The sequence below is a fragment of the Colobus angolensis genome, unplaced genomic scaffold, assembly GCF_000951035.1.
Source record: "Colobus angolensis palliatus isolate OR3802 unplaced genomic scaffold, Cang.pa_1.0 Scaffold81, whole genome shotgun sequence".
Taxonomy (NCBI): Eukaryota; Metazoa; Chordata; class Mammalia; order Primates; family Cercopithecidae; genus Colobus; species Colobus angolensis.
In genome coordinates this window covers 2,529,872-2,539,922 of record NW_012121932.1, presented here as the reverse complement: position 1 = coordinate 2,539,922, position 10,051 = coordinate 2,529,872, and positions in this window count along the sequence as shown.

Below are 10,051 nucleotides of genomic sequence, written 5' to 3'. Positions count from 1 at the left end.
ATTTTTATTATTACTAACCTATGTTCAGATGTCAAGATGGAAAAGGCAATTTTGAGATTTTTTTTCTTATCTGTATCATGTAATAGTAGACTGTTCACTTTAAATCTTTTGGCTTATGTTAGATGCCCAGTGCTGGACTTTGAGTCCCTGGAAGTGAGCTCATGCCATATCCTAGAGCTCCTACTATATCCTTTAGTGACATCTAAAAAAAAAAAAAAAGTAAAAAACACGTATTGAATTCTAACTATGTGTTGGTCACTATAGTAGGTGCTCAGGATATAGCCATGAACAAAACAAAGCCTCTACAAAAAATGAGCCAAGACATGTAAGAAAATAAAAAAATAAAATAAAATAAATAAATAAATAAATGCACAATACATAAGTAGTATAAATCAAAATAAATTAGAGTGATAAATTATTTTATCAAAATAAAACAGGTGGAATAACATCTAAGCCCAGACCTGAATCAAGTGAGGGTGCGAATTACTCATCTGAATCTCTGAAAGGAGTGTGGTCTGCACTGAGAGAGCAAGAGTGAACAGTAAATACTCTAAGTCAGAAGTTAGATCAACCTGCCCTACGAGAGGCCAAAGGAGCAGTGTGGCTGCAGTAGAGTGTGCATGGGCCAAGGTAGTAGGAAGTAGGATCAGAGAAGTAGCAGTGGTGAGATTTTTGTAGATCAAAGGAAGGGCTTGAATTGTCCCCAGCTGTGATGGGAAGATGTTGGGAAATGCATCCCTATGGGTGTAGCAGGCATAGCAGAGTCAGCTTCATAGAAAATGCTTGTTGAATGAAAATAAAAATGATGAATACTCAACTATGCATTGTATAAACTTTCACGATCAATAAGGACTTTAGAAGGACAAAGGGAATAGAATACAATATCTCGTTCTTTTCCCTATGTTTTCTGCATCTATTTTGAATATGTTTTAGATCCTTCCATATACCTAGTGACTTTTACTAAATAGCCACATTAATTATTTCATCAGCTACAACAGTGGGATAAGATTTATCTGGATGATCCTGGATGACTTGCTATAGAAGGTCTTGGACTGTTTCCACATGTGTCTTGACACTAGTTTATTGCTTCAACCCACCATTCTGTTGTGGAACAAAACAGAAGTTATCTGCTTTTTCCTTTCCCACCCAGAGTGTATGCCTGTTTCATTCATGTAATCAACATAGTTTTTTGAGTTTTGGTTTTACTCTGGGTCTGTAAAACAGAGAAGGTAGCCAAAAGGTATTTTGACATTTTTACCAGACCTAGAGAGAAAAACATAGGTTTAGAATTTAGACATAGGTTTTAATTCTGAATTATGGCTCTAAATCACAGAGAGGCAGTAAGTGTGCAGGCTCTGAAGTTATACCTTGGGGGCATGAATCTCACGTTGCCATTTACTAGTTATGTGGTGTTGGGGAATTTACTGACATTTTCTGAGCTTCAGCTTTCTAACTTATAAAACATGAAAAATAATAATAGAATTTTCTTCACAAAGTTGATATAACAATTAATAAGTTAATTCTATGGATATAAAATGCTTAGAAAGTACCTGGAATATAGATTATAATATGTACAAAATAGATACAGTTATTATTATTGTTATACTCACTGTGTGTCCCTATACAAGTTGCTTAGTGTCTGTTGCCCATATCTGAAAACTGGGGATTATTGGCACATACTGTTCAACATTAATAAGAAAAACAAATGAGATAAGACATGTCAAACACCTAACACACTGTCTGACACAAAATCGTAATGATTATATTGAAATTGCTATTATTTGAGGTAATTTTAAGATAGTCATTGACGATTTCTGCTTTTGAATATGATTAAACACTAGATTCTACAAATCACACCTTGGTCTATTGTCCCTGTCCAATAATGTATGTTGAAATGGAAGACCCCAAAACAGTTATCATACATTTGTTTGCAATTTAAAAATATCTGATTCAATAAATAAGAAGAAAATGCATGACCACCTAGAGGCAGCCATCCACAGGGAAGGTGAGTTTCAACATTATTGTGTTCGCTAGCCGAAGGCAATTCAGAGATGCAGCATCTTTCTATCCTTCACTTGGGTATTTGCCAGATTTATCTTCAAATAAGCTATCCTCGGGGTTGAAAGAGGCATCATTTCTGGGTCCAACAGTGCCCAGAAGCAAAAACAGGAGCTGGAACATATATCTCAGAAGCTCCCAACAACTCTCCTGTTACGTTTCATTGGCAGAACTGAATCATATGTCTCCAATAAACTCATCACTAGTATCGAGAAAGGCCTGCCTTGACTGGTTTATACAACCAGGATCTACCTCTGGAGTTAGGTAGTGGCGTCCTCCACTGAGTCCTATGGGGAAAGGGTGGAGCAGAACAAAACCAGGGCTCTGCCCTCAGGGGAGAAAGAATAAGATATATGGTTGACAGCAAATAGTGTCTGCTATAGATGATCAACCAAACCTTGCAAAACTACTTGTATTATCCTCTAAAATGAAATTATGTTAAGATTATTTTTACAAGAGTCCAAAGCACTGACTGTTAGCTTGGAATGTAGCTGTTCTCATATTTCTCACCCCAAACTATTACATAAGAAATACCTTCCAAGCCTTAGATATTTTCAAAGCAATCCTGTATTTTTAGATACCCAAAGACAACCAGAGGTGGCAAAGAACCTCTCATGGACGTTTCAAGTGTTCTGGGTCAGGGACTTTCTTATGGCCAGTTGAGTTGGATTTTGCCCTAAAACCAAGTTTCCACCTTCCAGGATGTCAGTGGAATGTGAGACAGCAATGCAGAAGGGATAATTTGTCCTCAAGATTGCTCTTTTTGAGTTTGTAGTAATATTGTTACTGCTGTAAGAGGGAAGGAACATGCTAGCTTTGCTCTTTGTTTATTGAATTCAGCCTGCCATAAACTCGATTTTATCTTTCTCATAGCTGTATTTTATTTTCGTCTGTGTTGGTGCCTCAAATAAATGTCTGGAAAGACCAGCTGGGGAGAATTGGATATCAACAGGAATCACTTTCTAAAATGTAGTTGAATGTAAGGAGCACTGAAAAAGTTAAAAACTAAACAGTGGGGAACTTCCCTGCTGGGAGTATAAATTGTACCATCAACATCAACCATGCACTGGCTACAAGGACATAATTAGAGAGAGAGAGAAAGCGCTTCTATTTGAAATTCCATTATAGACTTTTATAAAAGGAGTTAAATAAGACCCTGAAGAAAACTCACTGTAAATAAGCACTTTCTGATATAGATTTAATTTCTGTAAATGGAGGCACCTACTCTTTTTTATCTCTTAATAGTCTTTATTCTGCTCCCAACACTCTAGTGTCTCTAGATATCCATTATTCATTACCAAATCCAATGATCCTTTCTCTATTATCGTTCTCAGCCTCTCTGCAGTACTTCATTTATTCATTCCCTTGTTTAACTTTTCTTGCCCCTTGGGGCATGGACTAAATATATCTGAATTAAAGATGTCAATTCTGCATTCTAAATGGAGCGATGGAGCCAGTGGCCACTGGAAGTAAGTGGAGGGTCAGAGATGGGGAATAGTCACTGATTATCCTATGGGTATAGGCAATGTGAGTCTATCACCAAATCCATGGTCATAAGAGTCAGACTCTCTGAGCTCAGAGAGAAAGGTAGAGAGAAAGGCAGAGATTGAAGCAGTTAGACTGAAGTCTTGTTGGATTCAATTCAGAGAGAACAACTTGATCAATGTATAGTTAAGTCACTAGGATGAAGACACAAGAAAAATGAAGACACAAGTAAATAAAACAGAGGAACTAGTGTTAAGAAGTAAAGCAAAGAGGTTTCGCTGTATAGCACAAATCACAGAGAGAGGTATGGAGTAGCTATAGTTACAGTCTGTTTCATTGTCAAAGTAATTATTTTTAAGACCCAGAGCCAGTCTGATGTTTGGAAAATAAAAAGAAAAAAAATCTATTTTATTACAATCGGAGAGTCTTCTTTTCCTTTACAACTTGTCATCTCAGGTGAGCAGAAAAATTCTGAGGAGTTCTATGCCTGGGGAATATACCTGGCGGAGGCGCACAGACACAGAAGGGTGTGTTACATGGCTCAAGTGACATTGGCCTCCCTTATTTTTCTCTTTCCATCTTTCTTGAGGATTAGTCATTTTCTATTCTGTGATTTGTTTAATCATTTCTCTCCTATGGCATAATGGTAGCTCTTCCATTCACTTCTCTTCTTGACAATTGCATTTACTTTTCTGGGTTCAAATCTACATACCTGATCCCAACCTCACACTTAACCTCTAGTTCTGCATTTTAAAACCACTTGTGAAATATCTCCACTGAGCTGTATCTAGATGTCACCAACATCTCAAGATGAACTCCCTTTCATTAAACCTAGACTTCTCGCATTCCTGATGTTTTTGATTGTTGTTGGTATTGTCTTCTCAGTCACCCTGTCTTGAAACGTCACTAGCCTTGGAATACACATTCATCCTAATCTTCATGCAAATCCTCCTGAATTCCAGACATTCTAACTCTTCCACCTCTCTCATGTCCATTTACTCCTCCATTCCTGCAGTCATTGTCCTTATTTAGACCCTTACTTCTCATGTAGTCCATTATAATTTTCTTCAAACTGATATTTCATTTTCCCGTTGCTTTCCCTTTCACTCTGTCCTATACAGAGTTGCATAGTAATTTACATAAGGTGTATTTCTGATCATTCCCACTACTATGCAAAACCCTTAAATGTATCTCTATCACCACTGCCAATACTGTAGTCAAGACCATCATCAGTTTTCATCTGGATTACTGCAATAGACTTTTTATAGCCTATTTACTACTTCTAGTTACCTTGACTCCAATCAAGTTGGTAACCTGTGAATAAGTGACTATTTCTTAAATCAAGGGTAAACACTTTAGTTCTCCATGTATAGCACTTCAATGGATCTCTAATATTCCCTTAGAAAAAAAGTATGAATTCCTTTACATAGTTTTGAAGGTCTTTCAAGATCTAGAATCTTTTTTCATCTTTGATTTTACCTTTCACTATCACTAGCCAACCCCTCCACCTCCCACAACCCTCTTAGGGTACAGAGCAAAGAGGTAACTAATAGCAGATGTTCCCTCTTATCAGACAGGCAGCTCATGTGGGTAGGCACCAGTTTACTCTTTAGCAATTGGCTTAGGGCCACTGTGTAAACAAAACCTGATGCTCTGTTTCCACGACACCAGAAACCATGTTGGTTGAAAATGAAAAATTCAGTCAATCATCTGGAGGCATCCCAAATATCCAGATGTTTGGCATCATGTTGACAAAACAGCCAGATGATTCAGAAAGAAATTTTCACTTTTTCAGTTAGAATATGTTTTGGTCTCCTGTAGTTATCAAAGGGGCCAACATGTCCAAGTGACTTTGTTGAGATAATGAGTTCCAGGTGGAATTAAAAACACCAAAAGGATAAGGAGGAATGAGAACTGTGGATATTACACTTGAAGGACTCTAAAGACAATAAAATCCTCTGTCTTGTTGTAAATTGTTGTTAATTAACAATAATCTTTGTTGTTATTTGTTTATGCTCCCAACAGGAACTGTGACAATGGTGTCCATATCAAAAAACTTTCACAGATACACTGACATGCATTTAGGCATGAGTTAGCATAAATTGCTCTGAAATGACTGGAGTGTCTTTTGTGTACAAATCAATTAGTTACCTGGGAGAATTAGCATCATATTAAGGGTTTTAATTTTAACTGAGCTAATGTTTATGTGCCTCATAGCCAAGACAAACTGAAGAGCTGAGGAAACTGATCCAATGGAAATTTTTTCCTCCAAACAAAATAAAGACTTTATGTGAGCAGTCAGTGGGAAAATATTTGTTTTACATCACTTGAAGAAGAAAAATAAACAATAATTTAACTTACCTGTCCAATTAACAGTAAAATTAAAAGATACGCTTCAACTACCCTGTGTGCTGTAAAGTAGAGGCTTAAGAATTGTAACAGAATGTTTATCTAGTCCAAAAAACACTGAGACATGATGTGAGCAAACCCAGGGAGAACTGATGAAGGTAGTTTGTAGAATTTGGGTCTGAATCTATTAAAACTGACATTTATTTAAAATTTAAGTTTACACAGTTTATTACTGAAGACTCTGCATGTACTAGAGATATTCATTAGTGATTTAAGATTATCTGGGCCAACATACACTGCCAGGTGGATCAGCCATAACCATTTGTGGCTTGGAGAATCTTTGGTTAAAAATGGTTGCTATCTTAAATGTGTTTAGAATTATTCATGTTTAAATATGGAAAAGTTCCATTGTAAAATTTGTCACAAGTTGGTTGAAATTCATGGAAAAAAATATTTTCATTGAACAGAAAAGTGATGGGAAAATTTTCAAGGTAGGACATTAGCCGTACACATAATGCAGGAGATTAACAAACACCAACACAGGAGCTTCTGTTAGAGTTGAGCAGCAATGATAACAACAGAAAGTTCATCTCAAAGCAGGAAATAATCTAAGCAGAAAAGTGATAATCCACTACCCTTATTCTACTATATAAATGCTTTATTCTGTTCAGTTGTGTGGAAAATCCCATTAATGTGTTGTTTGTTTGTTTTTAATTTTTGTGGGTACATAGGTGTGTATGTTTATGGAGCAAATGAGACGTTTTGATACAGGCATGCAATGTGAAATAAGCACATCATGGAGAATGGAATATCCATCTCCTCAAGCATTTATCCTTTGAGTTAAATGTGTTGTTTAAGTGAATATAATTTCTATTTTCCTCAGAGAAGAATTAGTTAAATAAAAGCATCTCGTGTGCTCATTGCACCAATTACGTTTGTAACTATATCAGTGATACATCTCTTGGAATTCATTCACCTGACTAGAAACATGGAGGCTAAATCAAGGGTACTTCAGATATTCTTTCAGCTCTAGAATTTTCTGATGATGCCGGAAAATCGGCAGATCTGCCTGGTCTATGTACAGGAAAGAGTGAGGCTTCATGGGAATAAACCCTTATTTTTTAAGTCATTAAAGCTCTAGGTCTTGAAGAATTTTGTGAATTCCGAAAACAACATGTGGCCCTGCTTCTATGAGGCAGATGAGGGCATTTTATTATCTTAGAGAAAAGGCAGCAGTTGATGGCTTCCTGTGGGTATAAGTTATTCCTTGGGAATCAGGTCACGATTCAAAGGCCTATTAATTTCCATAGATACATACATCCTGTCCACTCACGCACATGCATAGGAGTAATTAAAGTTTTGAGTGGAAAACTCTTTACCACATGAGACACAAATATGAAGTTGAGACCAAGTACGTGGAATATATACTCAAACATTTGGTTATGATTAGCCCTAACTAGCATATAATAAAAATACATTCAAAGAACTAGGGTGCGTGCTGAGCTGAAGCTGATAGTTCTTTAAAGTTCTGTTCTATTATTACATTTCTTCCTCTTTCATATTAAACTTCAATTAAATAGTCTCATTGGTTCATTGGAATAGGTTTCCATTCAAAATGAACATTTGTCAACAGATACATTTATAAACAGCTGTGGTTTTCTTTGGGTATATACAGTGTCATTATCCAGACCATCTGGCCATTCTATGATGGTGTTTCTTATTTGAGCTCTCTGACATAATAATTTGTCATCTTCAGTCTGCCTGATTTCTTCAGAGAGAACTTCTCCTGCTCTCACACCTCATGAAACAATAAAAACAACAATAAAAAGCAATAAATTATAAAGGTTACAGGAGGTGAATTGATATTCCTAAAGGTCACTGAATGGCCTGATAACTCTTCTTTTTTCCTCTTTTTACGATTAAAAGGAGCCTGATTAGAACGAAAGGTCAATTTAAAAGCAGAGCAATGCAATATTAACATTTTTAAAAGAAATTGTTTCCAAATATAAATATTTTCTGGGGTTTACTTGTTTGTTTAATTGTAGAATCCTTGGCCAGTTCTCAAATGATTAAGAAACAACAGCTTTATTTTTCCAGGGCTATCATGCTAGCCCATGCTTCTCTTACCAGCAATTTTAGTCAGAATGATATAACCATGGAAAGAAAATGAGAGGTGAGTGATTGTGTTTGCCTTAAAAGTGGCATAAATGAGCAATATAAGAACCTAAAAGTATGTACTTTATCTATGCAGAGATAAAAAGCAAATAAATGTTTAAAATGCAGGAAGTTACATGGAAATGGCATTTTTAATGAATATGAGCCAAATATAAGCCAAGTATATTGGTAGTCAAAGAAACATGAAAACAAAAATTTAGTCACATTCTTATCTTTTTTTTTTTGAGACGGAGTCTCGCTCTGTGGCCCAGGCTGGAGTGCAGTGGCTGGATCTCAGCTCACTGCAAGCTCCGCCTCCCGGGTTTACGCCATTCTCCTGCCTCCGCCTCCCGAGTAGCTGGGACTACAGGCGCCCGCCACCTCGCCCAGCTAGTTTTTTGTATTTTTTTAGTAGAGACGGGGTTTCACCGTGTTAGCCAGGATGGTCTCGATCACCTGACCTCGTGATCCGCCCGTCTCGGCCTCCCAAAGTGCTGGGATTACAGGCTTGAGCCACTGCGCCCGGCCAATCGCATTCTTATCTTATTATGAATATATAACTTATTAAACTTTGGTTATCAAAATTATGTATAAATTTTAAATAAATTTCATTAGGAAACAAAATATTGAATATGAAATAAGAGATTGTTATTTCTAAAGTGTGGATTGAGTTTGTCAATGACCTAGAAAACCCAGCAGGGCAGCTTGATCACTGTAGAAAACTAAAACATAAATAAGCAAATTAGAACTTTCAGCCTTCCCAGTGTCAGTGAACATTCACCCTCTGTAACATCAGTGGAATGAGTTTGACAAAAAATGGCAAGACTTTATTTAAAGGAATAATTGATGACATGGGAGAAACAAAGGAAACAGAACATACTTACAGGTAAATGAGCTCTGTGAAACTGCACACTTACTGTATATAATTATTCAAATAACCAAATACTGTTTTCTAACTTTTATATTACTTAAAAAATTATTATTCTTAAATTACTTGTTAAATGAATTATTTAGGAAGCAAAAATACATTACAAGAGATAAATAGGAGAGAGCTGAAATTATTGGTAATTCTTTAAAAGTTCCATGAAAGCAATGTAGGTGCTGAAAATTTTTAACATTGTCTTTGTGAATAATGTGTTGTGTAAAATTTACACTTATGAAAATAATCATCAAAGGTTGCTTGCATCACAAAAAGAGGGACAACCAGACATCATGTATCTTCTAATGGAGCAAAACATCACCAAAGAAGTAGTTTTGCCTGAAAGAAAATTGAACTTGACACTGATTAAACTACTCCAACTATCTAATAACTTAAATGAAATACAGAGGAAAGAGACAACAGTAGAATGACACCCATGGGGATGCAATCAGAAAAATTCAGACTGTGAAGAATTCTATAGGACAAAATACAGTCTCTTTAACCAAAGGAAAAAAGGAAGAGAGATATCAGAAGGGTATCTATAGATTTTAAAATATTTAGGAAATATCCCTATAAAATACAATGTATAAACCTAATTTGGATTGAGAAGCAAAAAATATATATAATAGAACTATAAGATAGCTGGGTATATGATGATATTTAGGAATATTAATTTTGTTAGATGCAATGTGGATTGTGATTATATTTTCAAATGACTCCATATCTTTTAGAGATGCATACTGAAATACTTAGAGATAATATGCTGTGTAGAATTTTCTTTAAAATAATTTGAGATAGGGGCTAAGTAGGTAGGGAAGAGATAAAACAAGATTGTCCATTAGTTGAAAATTGCTAACAGTATATACTATTTTCTTTACTTTTATACATGAAAGAAATTCTCCATATTAAATATTTTGTGAAAGAAGTGACAGGTCATGTAAGAGAAACCATTATACTACATGCTCTTTAACATAGAGTATTATTATTATTATTTTTTTTTTTTTTGAGACGGAGTCTTGCTCTGTCGCCCAGGCTGGAGTGCAGTGGCCGGATCTCAGCTCACTGCAAGCTCCGCCTCCCGGGTTT